The following is a 12040-nucleotide window of genomic DNA, read 5'->3' on the forward strand; positions in this document are numbered from 1 at the left end:
TAGATCAATTTTGAATCTTTGTAAAAGTGTGTTTGTGGGGTAAATTAAATGTAATATTTTAAATGAAACTTCCTTGACTTTATTATTTAGTACATATTTATTAAGGCCAGGCCAAATTTTATCCCAATCAACATAGGCAAACAAGCCATTCCAATAACTTTTACACCTTGGAGTAACAGGTATTTGTATCATCTGTCTTAACCATTTATTATTACATTTTCTATCTCTAATGTTTACACCATTAAGAAATATATTACTTTAAATGTGTGGATTAGACTGCTCGCAGGGAGTTTGAGATAGTATTCTCATAAAACCATTAGGAATAGCATCAAATACAATACTGTACTCTCTAGGCTGAATTGGGACAGCAAATTTATTTAAAAATTCTGAATATGTAAGGAACAAACCTTGATTGTTAATTAACTGAGAAAAAAACAAGATGTCATTACTAATCCAATTTTCAAAAATTATAGATTTCTTTTTAAAAGTAATGAGATGATTGTTCCAAATAATCTGTTTGTGAGGTGAGAAGTTGTGTGTGTAGGTCAAAAGCCAACAGAGGAGGACTTGTTTATGAAAATTAGACAACTTTATGGGGAGCTTATTGACCTGGAAATTACAGTGAAGAAGGAATTCTAAACCACCAACTTTTTGGAAGATCAGGTTTGGAATAAGGTACCATATCTTGTTCTTGTTTTTGATATAGTCTTTGATCCAATTTACTTTGAACATTATATTAGAGGAGTGAAAATCTAGTGCATTTAGTCCACCACGATCATAAGGGTTACTTAGTATTTGTCTGTTTAGATAATGTGGTTTATTTTTCCAGATAAAGTTAAATAAGGATGAGTCTACTTCTTTGACAAAAGATTTTGGGGTATCGAGAACCCTAGCAGGATAAACTAATCGAGACAGACCTTCCGTTTTAGAAAGTAATATGCGTCCTCTAATAGAAAGGTCTCTCATTAACCATAAATTAAACCGGTTTTTAATTTTAGGGATGAGAGGATGAAAATTGCAGTTGACTCTTTCTGTCTGATCTTTACAGATGTCAATACCCAGATAGGTGACCTTATCTGATACGGGAATGCCTTCAAGTTCAATAACAGAATAATTGTCTTTTAGTGGGAAGAGAGCACATTTTTTAATTTTTTAATGGTCAACATTTCAATTACTAAAATAAATAAAAACGGTGCAGCAGGGTCACTTTGCTTTATACCTCTAGATATGCTGAATCTGTGAGTGGTACCACCTGAGAGTTTCACCGAGCTATTACAATTACTAGCCTATATAAAGTTTTGATAGCCTTCTTAAAGAAATGACCAAACCCCGACAAATCTAAAACATCAAATAACGTGTTATGTCTTACTGTATCAAAAGCTTTATATATATCAATAAATAAAATAAAACTGTTGTCAGTCAAAAGTTCTCGATAATCAATTAAATCAAAAATTAAGCTAATATTATTACTAATATGTCTACCTTTCATAAACCCAGATTGGCATTCATCTATAATTGAAGGAAGAAGTAACGCAAACCTAGCTGTCGAAAAGCAGCTTCAACTGACGTAACGTAGCCTATAAATACTCCTGCTGTACGTCACTGCGTCCTCTTTCCTGCGTGGCTTCAGCCGGTGAACACGGCCGCTCAGCAGCTTGGGTGAGTAAAGAAATAACTGCCACATTATTTTATGAAACACGCAGAACCCATTCGGCTTTAACAGGCAACTGTAACTTGATGAAGACGCTTTTGGATACCGCTTTATCTTCGTGTATTTAGCCTAGCATTGCAGCTAGCTTGATTACAATATTACAGCTTCCCCAAATATGTCTTGATTGCATTAGTTTGTGATGATTGGTGCCGTTTGGAATCCCTCCTTAATGGTTAGTGAGTGCATGTTTGTGGTCAGACGGCCTCGTTGGGAGGTCGGAACACGACACGGTCTGCCTTCGCCCTAGAGTTCAGCTTGTTGGATCAGATCAGTTTCTCCCTCGGCTTCCCTAGCCTGAAAAGTGCTGCACGTTTCGATAACCTCGTGCTACAAGATCACTCAAATCTTATGTCAAACAAGTTAAAACCGCGCACGCAAGTTCGTACATTTTGGATTTAACGCAAGACTTCTTCTTCAGTTATTTCTGTGATATCAGGGGGCTAATTTCCTCACCAGCGCCACCTGCTGTTTAAGAGGAGAGCTGCTGGAATAATCTGGTGTGGTACATTGTTGCATGTGGACGTCCCTGATCTAGAGTAACTATATAGCTAGATAATTTCTCCCTGAAGCGCTCAGGTCCAAAGATAACGACTTCAGTTTTGTCTGAGTTTAGAAGCAGACAGTTCTGAGTCATCCAGGTCTTTATGTCTTTAAGACATGCTTGTAGTCTGACCAACCTATTGGGTTCATCTGGTTTTATAGATAAGTACAGCTGAGTATCATCAGCATAGCAATGGAAATTTATGCCATGCTGTCTAATAATGTTACCTAATGGAAGCATGTATAAAGTGAAACTTTCAGCAGTGCAGTTTCTGTGCTATGATGCACTCTGAATCCTGACTGAAACTCTTCAAACAGATTATTTCTGTGCAAGTGATCACAAAGCTGAGCTGCAACTATTTTTTTCAAGAACTTTAGACATAAAAGGGAGATTGGATATAGGTCTATAATGAGCTAACACTTCTGAGTCAAGAGTAGGTTTTTAAGTAAAGGTTTAATTACAGCAACCTTAAAAGTCTGAGGTACATATCCTGTCAACAAAGACAGATTGATCAAATCCAATATGGAAGTGTCAATTAATGGTTGAATCCTTGAACAGTCTGGTTGGGATTGGGTCTAAAACACAAGTTGATGGTTTAGAAGAGACTATTGCTGTCGTTAGTTCAGAGAGATCAACTGGACAGAAGCCGTCTGAATATAAATCAGGTTCTAAAGATACTTGATACATTATCTTACCAATTTGTTGTATTTAAAATGAAAAAATTGTGTGGATTTTTAAAAATGTATATTTAACTTGTCCAGTGTCTTAACCTGCTGCGTGATAAGGAGATGATGCTGGACCTTTTAGTTGGCGTGGGTTGAATGGAACTGAAAGTGTTTGGCTGGTTTGAGGTGATTACGGGTCGCGTGCTGGCTGAAGAGCAGTGCAGCCTACACCACAGCGCTCCATACTGTTGGAATTTTCCTATAAAGTGGACTGATTCCAGAGCAACGGTGGTTATAGAACGTCTGTCAGATTTTGCTTTCACCTCTGCATTATTGGTTGTAGAACGGTGACAATGAGGTCTGACACAATGACTGTCTGCAGTGATTCAGGTTGACGTTGGATGTAAAGGTGGCTGTCAGTGCTCGGAGGCCGTAATGCAGCGCCTCTGGAGTTTGCCTTCCAGTAAAAATGCATAAATAAGGCCCGCGGTCTGGATGATCTTAATCTAGAATTTGAGACCCATTTCTGCAACAGCCACTGAGCTCTGTGGTTCTGGTGTTCAGGGGGTGGCGTGCAAATGTCACTCTGCTGCTGTGTGCTTGTTTTTTGCTTTGTTTTGGAAACTTGGTTAATTTTCTTGAGCATGTGGCATTAATGTTTGCAAGTCGCTGCTTTATTTTCTGCTCGTGCAACCGTAACCCGTCGATTGACCCGTACGCTGGTTTCATATTTTGCACCTAAATTCACATGTTGGGATATCAACAGAGATCCTTCTGTGCTTTGTTGGAGGTGGGTTTCTGCCTCGCTCTGTATTGTGGACGGCTGCTTCTGTGCATCTGCAGGAGTCTCCTGCCGTGAAGCGTTGGTGTGAACAGCAGCTGCAGGGAACCTGTCCACACTACATAAAAACAGCTGAAGCAAATGATTCTTTTGTAACTGAATCAGGATGCACTTCATGTTGGTGCAGCTGGTTTTAAAGGCAGAAATGATGGCAATGAACCGACGAGCATCGGCTAGAAATGCCTTTCCCAGAGAGTCAGTCAGTACAGGCTCAGATAGATGGTGTCCCACTGAATCCTCAGTAACTGCTGCACATTTGATTCCTGACTTTCTGCTTTTTTTCTCTTACCACCAGGGGGCGATCTAGTACTGGACCATAATGATGAGCTTTCAGGGCACTTGGTGCCCAACCAATCTGTTACCAGGTAAGCTGGACTATAGGGATATTGTAGCAGTATACTCTAACTGCAGGGCCCTCGGGCCTAACGTGGTGCTTTGCATTAGCACTGAGCTCTGGTCTAAAGTCACTGTGCTTTAATCTTACTCTTCATGACACCACTCCCCACCAGGGTTTCAGGAGCTGCTGTTTTTACAGAAGTGTGTGCAGCTGAAACCAGAAGTTTATGTCCACAGTTTAAAACGTTTTTTGTTTTTTTTTCTGTCTGAGATTAAATGAGACTAAACTTTTCCTGTTTTTGGTCGGTTAGGATTACAAAATGATTTATTTTTGCTAAATGTCAGAATGAGATGCTGTCTTCATTGTCACAGGTTTACATGGATTTCCTTCATGTTTGGTAGCATTGCCTTTAAACTGTATGTTTCCTTCCAACATGAGTTCTCACAGTAGTTTGCTGTAATTTTGTCCCGTTCCTCCTGACAGAGCTGGTTTAACTGAGTCCGGTTTGTAGGCCACCTTGCTCACTCAAGTTTTTTTAAATTTTTTTTTTAACTTTGTTTGCTCCGCCCCCAAAATTGCTATGGGATTGAGATCAGGTGTTGTCCGTAAGCCACTTTGTAACTAATTTGTCAGCATGCTAAGTCATTCACCATTGGGGAGGGAATGGTACCCAATGGTGAAGCAGAGCTGTAGAGGTCGGCGACCCTCTTCCTGATATCTTGGCTGACTTCTTTTGATATTCCCATGATGTCACACAAAGGTAGTGTGTTTGAGGTGTTCATTCATTTAACTCAAATGTTGTCAACTAACCTATCAAAAGCTTCCAAAGCCATGACATCATCGGCTTTCCCAAATTGTTTAACGGTCTAATCTTAGTGTACGTAAACATGTGAGAAATTCTGGCATTTGGCAAGTGGAAATACTTTTGGTAATCCTAAGACCGGTGAGGTTCAGGTCTCATTTAATGTCAGATGAGGAAAAAGGTTCTTTTTATATGGTGCATGTAAAATTCTAGTTTCAACCCTATTATCTTGGAGGGATAAAACAGACTTTAGAATTGGCCTCTGATTGGCTTTTCAGAGGAACTTGGTCATTAAATGAATAACATTACTACTGAAACTATGCTGGTGCCCAGTTGAGGCAGTTTTTATTTCCCAGTAGCTGTAAACGGGTAATGCAGAGTGGAAACGCTCATTGTTCTGTACTACGTGCACAGTGTGAGCGCTGGTCCTGTCAGGTGGGCCGTCGGGCTCACACACTGCATAGAGCAATCAGTTCTCTTGCAACCCACTGATGTTAACCCTCTGCGGCAGTGTTACTGATGAGAAATAACAGGAAGTCACACATTTGGAAGTGAACGTGTTTTCCTATTGCCAAATTTAACTTGTCACTTTTCACCAGGTGTTGGAGATGACCTCAGGCCAGCATAGTAAGTCCTGCTACAGAGTACATGTACTGTGGGGGGGTTATGATGAGTGGCAAAATATGTTCAACTGCTCTGAAGTGTGAATGACATCTGCCTTTCTGAACTATCTGTGCTGAAAAGTGCATGTGCTCCCTGGTCGGGTGCAACCGTCTCACTTTCATCCTTCTGCTGCCTCCTGCAGGTTTCCTCACCGTGGCCCTCACCAACAATACACTGTAAGTAAATGTACAAACGAGAAGAACCGAAGTTATTTCTTCCATTTTGTTTTCTGTCACAGAACATGCCTAATATGATGAAACTAAGTCGAGCCGAACTTTAGCTGAAAGGAGCTTAGCCAGCCAGCAGCCTCTCACCTGGTATCAGCAGTGATTAAAAGTGAAGGCATGAGGGACGTTCTGGGGTTTCAGAAACTTTCTAAGTCTGACATGTGCAACACTTAGCAGTAAAGCTACATGTCACCCCCACACAACTTGGTGAAGGCTGGTCTCATAGCATTAAATAGCCTTGCCACGGATTCCATGGGAATATAGTTATCCCATTGTTTTTACATGGAAAATCTACCCAGTAATCTGAAGCATTTCCTTTTAACATTTAGGTGACGAACAAAGGTCCAGTGTAGTTTTTCTTGCTGTAGATGTAATTTCTATTATAGCTGAGGTTGAATTTTCAACAGATGTCGTGTATTTAAGATTTTTAAGAAATTTGAATTGGCAAGTTGATCCTTTTTTTGGCTATTGGCCAAGAAAATAATTGTATCTACATTTAAGCACCCTTATATAGCGTATGTCTGAAGCGATGTCTGCAGCTGGTCGGACATTGGCTCTGAGGTCTATCCCGACGGGCCCTTCACTGTAGGGCCATGTCGTTGGAAATGCCTCGGACAGTAAATCTGTGGTTCGCTTTACCCACATGTTCCCTGCAATGAGCTTTGTGGGATATTACTGCAGAACACGTGAGAAGCATTAAAGTCAGAAGGCCATTACCTGACAGCACGATTTCTATAAAGTTTAAACCAAACCTCCATCAGGAGGTTGGACCGTTCCTCTGGAATCTATTCAGCATCATTTAAGATATTAACTTTATCTACATATAATTAGAACACATCTATTACTGGGTGGTGTAAAACTCAGCTAAATGTTGTTTGTCCTCAGGTCATGGATTTGGCAGAAATGCGCACATCATGCTTGTGGTAAGTTGAGGTCCCCTCACAGATCTGTTTAAAGCACTGTGTGGTATCTGCAGCCAGTTGCTCCGTCTACTGGTTTGTTCAAAAGCCAGTGCTAGAGCAACTCGGCGTCTGGCATCGTTGGTCTCTAAGCTCCCTGTGTTTGGAGTCCTGGTAGTATGGCTGAAACATCCTTATCTTGAAAGCTTTAAACTTTTTTCTTTCACAGAGTATACTAATCTGTGATCTGAAAGCACTGCCAAAAACTGTTCAGATTTGCACTTGTGGTTTAATGTTTCTATGATTCCTGCATGCATAAACACACCACCTTATCTGAAGAGATGTGTAATTTGCTAATCTGTTTGCATGAGCATGGTCATAAAGTTGCAGTCTAGTTTTCCACATGGGTATTAACAGCTGTGAAAAGGATGAAGTGACTTTGTGCCTAAAAGCTAGTCTTCCTCTGCACTTAAAGTGGAAAGTGCTGTAGAGAAGGCTCAAATAGTTGAGCTGTGCTAGAGGAATGTCACAATAAAATTCTTTTCTTTAGATGTTGGCTGATGCAGAGCTGGCCTCGTAACTACGCCCCAGCAGGAAGATGACGGCAGGCCTGTGAGCTGTCAGGTGATTGGGTAACTGGGGTCATGTGTCATCTCGTCCATATATAGGGGCATGCTCCTATATATGGATATACGCGGATCATCCAAAGGATGCTGACTTTCAAACTTATCGGTGAGTAGATGAACGTCTTTTGCCAGAAATGAGGTCCAGGTTTTTTATAAAAATAAAAAAAACACTTACTAACTTTAAGAAAGCAACTTAAGAAAATGGCATTTCCATTTAAAACAAAGTCAGCCACAATGTTAGGCTATCGAATAGTTTTGTATTGCATGTTTTTTCTTATACAATTTTTACAATGGAAGTTCCAAGTGTGGCTATTCTATAACTTTTGTCAGGGGTGGTAAAGGTTCTGCCAAAATCTTCACTGCCAATAGTTTTGTTACTGTAGATCAAGATGCAAGATGAGCTTTGAGGTTTGTTCAACTACAGGCAGCCACTCCACACCACCAGGGAAAAACTGAAGTGGAGGATTAAAATTGCTTAATTGTATTTTAAGTCAGTCATATACTACTGTTTAGGAATGGTCATATACCAAGGCTTTCAGGATTCTGTGTTCCTGCTTTGCTGTGGAGTTGACCTGAAAACAAAAAGCATCCCAGTGGGCTTCTTCAGCAGTGACTGTAGAGGACTCACTGGGAACAGATCAATCTGCCATTAACATAATTCTTTTGGATGAATGTACCACTTTGGACAAAACCACTAAATAACAGTTCGGTCTTGCCTGTCTTTTTTCAGAAGCACATTGGTGACAGATCAAGATCTGAATAGTTACCGACACAAGGTCGTCACAGATCCGAGCGGCTGAAGTGAGTTTCCTTCAGAGGGTGGCTCGGCTCTACTTTAGATATAGGGTAGTTGAGCTATTCCACCCAAGGAAATTCGGAGTAGAGCCGCTGCTCCTCTGAATTGAAAGGAGTCGGTTGATGTGGTTCAGATGCCTCATGGGCATATCTAACCGGGAGGAGGCCCCGGGGCAGACCCAGAACTCAACGCAGGGATGGAATTTTTCCTAGGAACAACTAGTTCCCTCCCAGACCTGTTGCCTCTGTTACCCAACCCTGGATACGTGGAAATGATGGATGAACATCGGTGATCAGCTGAAAGCTGTCAGCCCTGCTACATGGTGTCCTTGGCTTTGGAATAAAATGTAACCAATAATGTGTTTGAACTGAGTTTTCCTCATCTGTAATAATAAAATCCCAGTATTTGTTAAGTAATAGTTTGTTTTTTGGTTTTTTTTCCCATATCATTTTTTTCAGTCAAAGGCTGCATTAATGTTGGTGTGGATGCGTTTTTCAGTGTTCGTGGAATCTAAAAGGCGGGAGTCCATGAATGATCGTGATCAGAGATCATTTAAACGTTTGGTGAAATCAAGTCATAAAAACAGAACTCATGGTTAAGTTTAATAGTGAAAGAGCATTTTTACAGGCACAATGAGAAGGGAACTCAAGTGATTGGAATTAAACAACTGTGTGGCCTTATTTTAAAATAAATGCTTATCAGTGAGGCTAAGCAGGGGAAAGAAATTACTTCAGTTTGCTAAAGGGCATATAGATAGGACCTCAATAGAACAAGGTCATGTAGTCTGAGTCATGAGTGATGGGCGCATCATCTCGTAAAATGAAACATGGATGAAGTGATGCACCAATGGTGCCTACAGTCTAAATGTGCGGGGGCAGTGCTGTGATCTGGGGGTGGCTGCAGTTGGTCAGGTCTAGGTTCAACATTATGTGCTGAAAGAATGGGGTCTGCTGACTATACTGAAGGGCCAGGTTATTCCATCAGTGGATTTTATTTTTTTTTCTTCCCCATTGACCCTGTCAACTTAACCTTTAATTAGTGCATAATTTAAGTCAAACAGAATGTCAGCATCATGGGGTATAATGTATATATTTTATGTGTTCTTCAAAGTAATTAAATATACAATCCATTAGTCAAGCAAACTTGATTGGAATAACAGCGGACTATTTTAGGAAACTCCTACGACAGGTCTGGATCACTGTAAATTCTGTTCGTACCTGAATTAAATCACTTGTACGCACGACTTAAGAGCAAATCTGTGCGTATGAACGGTTCTTGCATGAGGCCCAATGTGTGTAAGTTAATAAAGATATGTTTTATGGATCGTTAATGTTTTTCTATGCTCTGTGCTGAAAAACGCGACTCACCTCTGCAGCTTTCACAGACTGGGCGGATTACCGGAGCCAGCAGCATATAACCAGCCACACCGAGAGGGGGCGCAATTTCCCCATTGCACTTATACATAAAAAGTGCATTTTTTTTCCCCCTTGTCCTGTCCAGCATTATGGCAGCAGAATTGTAATCTGAATACCGTTAATGCCAAACACATTTGCTATGCCAAGGGAAGCTTTATGAATGTAAAGCTCCCCTTGACGCCCATCAACTACTTATTTATTTATTTATTTTTGTTACAATATTTAACATGATATGATAATAGTGCCGAACCGGACCGGGGCACAGAGAGAGAGGGAGAGCGAAGAAGAGGAAAAAAAGGAACAGAAACATGAAGAGACAAACATAAAAAACAATGAAAAGTCAGACAACCAGCTGCTACACCTGTAAAAACAAAACTGAAGACAAATCACGGCTTTCGTGGGGAATCCAGCCTTAGAAGCACCAGGAGCACCTGTAAGCAGACAAGCAGAGAACAAACACACAAACAGACAAACAAAAAAGCACAAGCAGCAGCAATCACATGTAATATAACTGTGGATACAGATGACCTTAAACCACAGGACAACACAACAGCTGCTCAAGTGAGCATGCTACTGGGCTAATGATTGTGTGTGTGAGAGTGTGTGTGTGCGTGTGTGTGTGTGTGTGTGCATGAACATGCAATACACATAGATGGTCCCACATTATAACCATGCTTAAATATCAGTGTATAGTGTCACAATCCCCACCCCCCCAGCAATCAGAAGCAGGCCGAGAGGGCCCCCAGACCCAGGCCACCAACAGCCCCCAAGGAGCACAGAACCCGGGAAGCCCACCATAGGGACAACCACGCATCCCCCCAGAAGACAGCAGAGGAAGCCCCCAGACAGAGCCCCCACAAGCATTGGGCAGAGCCCCCCCGGTGACCAGAGGTGGCAGCCTACCAGCCCCGCCAGGCTCCCGCCACCCAGACATGGGCCGTGCGCCGGAACCGGCCCCCGCAAGCCCGAGCGCCACCAAACCCCCCGGCAGGGGCCCCGCCCAACACCCGAGAGGGCCAGGCGCCCCAGACAGCCAACCGGGGAGAAGCAATGCCCCCCCCCCCCATCAGGAACAGCACAAGCAGGCCAGAGGATAGCAGGACCCAGACCCAGACCCAGTCACCCCATAGATCATATAAGAAAAAAAAAAAAAGCAAGTATATATATATATATATATATATATATATATATATATATATATATATATATATATATAAACTAAAAAAAAACACATCCACACACACTCGCACAGCACATGCATCCATCCCCCACCTCCGCTGGAGTGTGGCGCAGTGGGCACATCCGGGGGCCAGCAGCCCCCCAGCCACCACAGACCCCGAACCAGCAGGACAACTCCTCCTCCTATATGTGAGGGTGTGTGCGTGTGAGAGTAAGTGACATGTGTCACTAAACTACATTACTTGTACTGAAATTTTCATGTCTCTATGACAAAGCACCAAAAAGATCAACAACCTCTCACTGAAGTTGAGCATTTTCTGGACGAGTTGAAAAGCATGGCCAGAGCATTGAAACATTGAAACATCTTGATTCTTTCTCATTAAGAAACACATCTCTGCTTCAGCTGTCACTGGAGTGGATATGAGGATGTTCAACAGAGCCACAGTCTGTTTCTGCGAAAGTTGTATCTCAGTAGAACCTAATATAGTGCACCACAGCAGCCCTTGAATTCAGGATTTTTGTAGATCTTGAGCTTTGCCTTGTTCAGCATGGTTTTTAAGGTTTACACAGACTTTTATGGTTGCTGTAATTAAATCTTTACTTAAAGGGATAGTTCGCCTCTTTTGACATGAAGCTGTATGACATACTATACTAGCAATATTATTCATGAACATTTTCTTACCCCCTGCTGCGTCCTGTGAGCAGAGTTCCAGCCTAGTTTTGGCGTTGACGAAGGTAGTCCGGCTAGTTGGCTGGGGCTTAAAAAATAAAGCGTTTTGCTTCTCAAAACAATATGCGTTCAAAAGAGTAATACATTTGTATCACAAAATCATCCCTCCAGAAAAAGTCAGACCTCACAATTGCTTGGAGCTATTTTCTCTCCCTTCGTAATGATCACGTATCATCATTAGAGAGAAGATTGATGGAGTCCTTCCCACTATTATCAGTGATGTATCATCAAGTACAGCAGCTTTAGAAGTATCTTTAGAACCTGATTTGTATTTAGACGGCTTCTGTCCAGTTGATCTCTCTGAACTAACAACAGCAATAGTCTCTTCTAAACCATCAACTTGTGTTTTAGACCCAATCCCAACCAGACTGTTCAAGGAGGTTTTCCCATTAATTGACACTTCCATATTGGATTTGATCAATCTGTCTTTGTTGACAGGATATGTACCTCAGCCTTTTAAGGTTGCTGTAATTAAACCTTTACTTAAAGCAATACAATGTAACTTCTCAAAAAGCCCATTATGGAGCTCCCCCTACAGGCTTGGAGGTAATGTACGGTTACACTGTCGTAAATACAACACCCTTTCGCTTTCACGTTTGTTGACGAAC

General features: G+C 41.6%; 1 long non-coding RNA gene and 3 other non-coding genes across 4 annotated transcripts; all 4 read left to right on the forward strand.

Annotated features, from left to right (window-relative positions):
• Positions 1-1609: 1609 nt before the first annotated feature.
• LOC142367602 (uncharacterized) lies at positions 1610-8524 on the forward strand. The gene is made up of 7 exons (XR_012767130.1): positions 1610-1659; positions 4054-4123; positions 5497-5524; positions 5703-5736; positions 6673-6710; positions 7237-7418; positions 8043-8524. It is a non-coding gene; the product is annotated as an uncharacterized LOC142367602 (long non-coding RNA).
• LOC142368353 (small nucleolar RNA Z40) lies at positions 5557-5629 on the forward strand. Its single transcript, XR_012767321.1, has one exon. It is a non-coding gene; the product is annotated as a small nucleolar RNA Z40 (small nucleolar RNA).
• On the forward strand, positions 6343-6475 carry LOC142368358 (small nucleolar RNA SNORA18). Its single transcript, XR_012767327.1, has one exon. It is a non-coding gene; the product is annotated as a small nucleolar RNA SNORA18 (small nucleolar RNA).
• LOC142368355 (small nucleolar RNA SNORA8) lies at positions 6743-6880 on the forward strand. The gene has a single exon (XR_012767324.1). It is a non-coding gene; the product is annotated as a small nucleolar RNA SNORA8 (small nucleolar RNA).
• Positions 8525-12040: the final 3516 nt, after the last annotated feature.

This window comes from Odontesthes bonariensis, chromosome 18, assembly GCF_027942865.1.
Source record: "Odontesthes bonariensis isolate fOdoBon6 chromosome 18, fOdoBon6.hap1, whole genome shotgun sequence".
NCBI lineage: Eukaryota > Metazoa > Chordata > Actinopteri > Atheriniformes > Atherinopsidae > Odontesthes > Odontesthes bonariensis.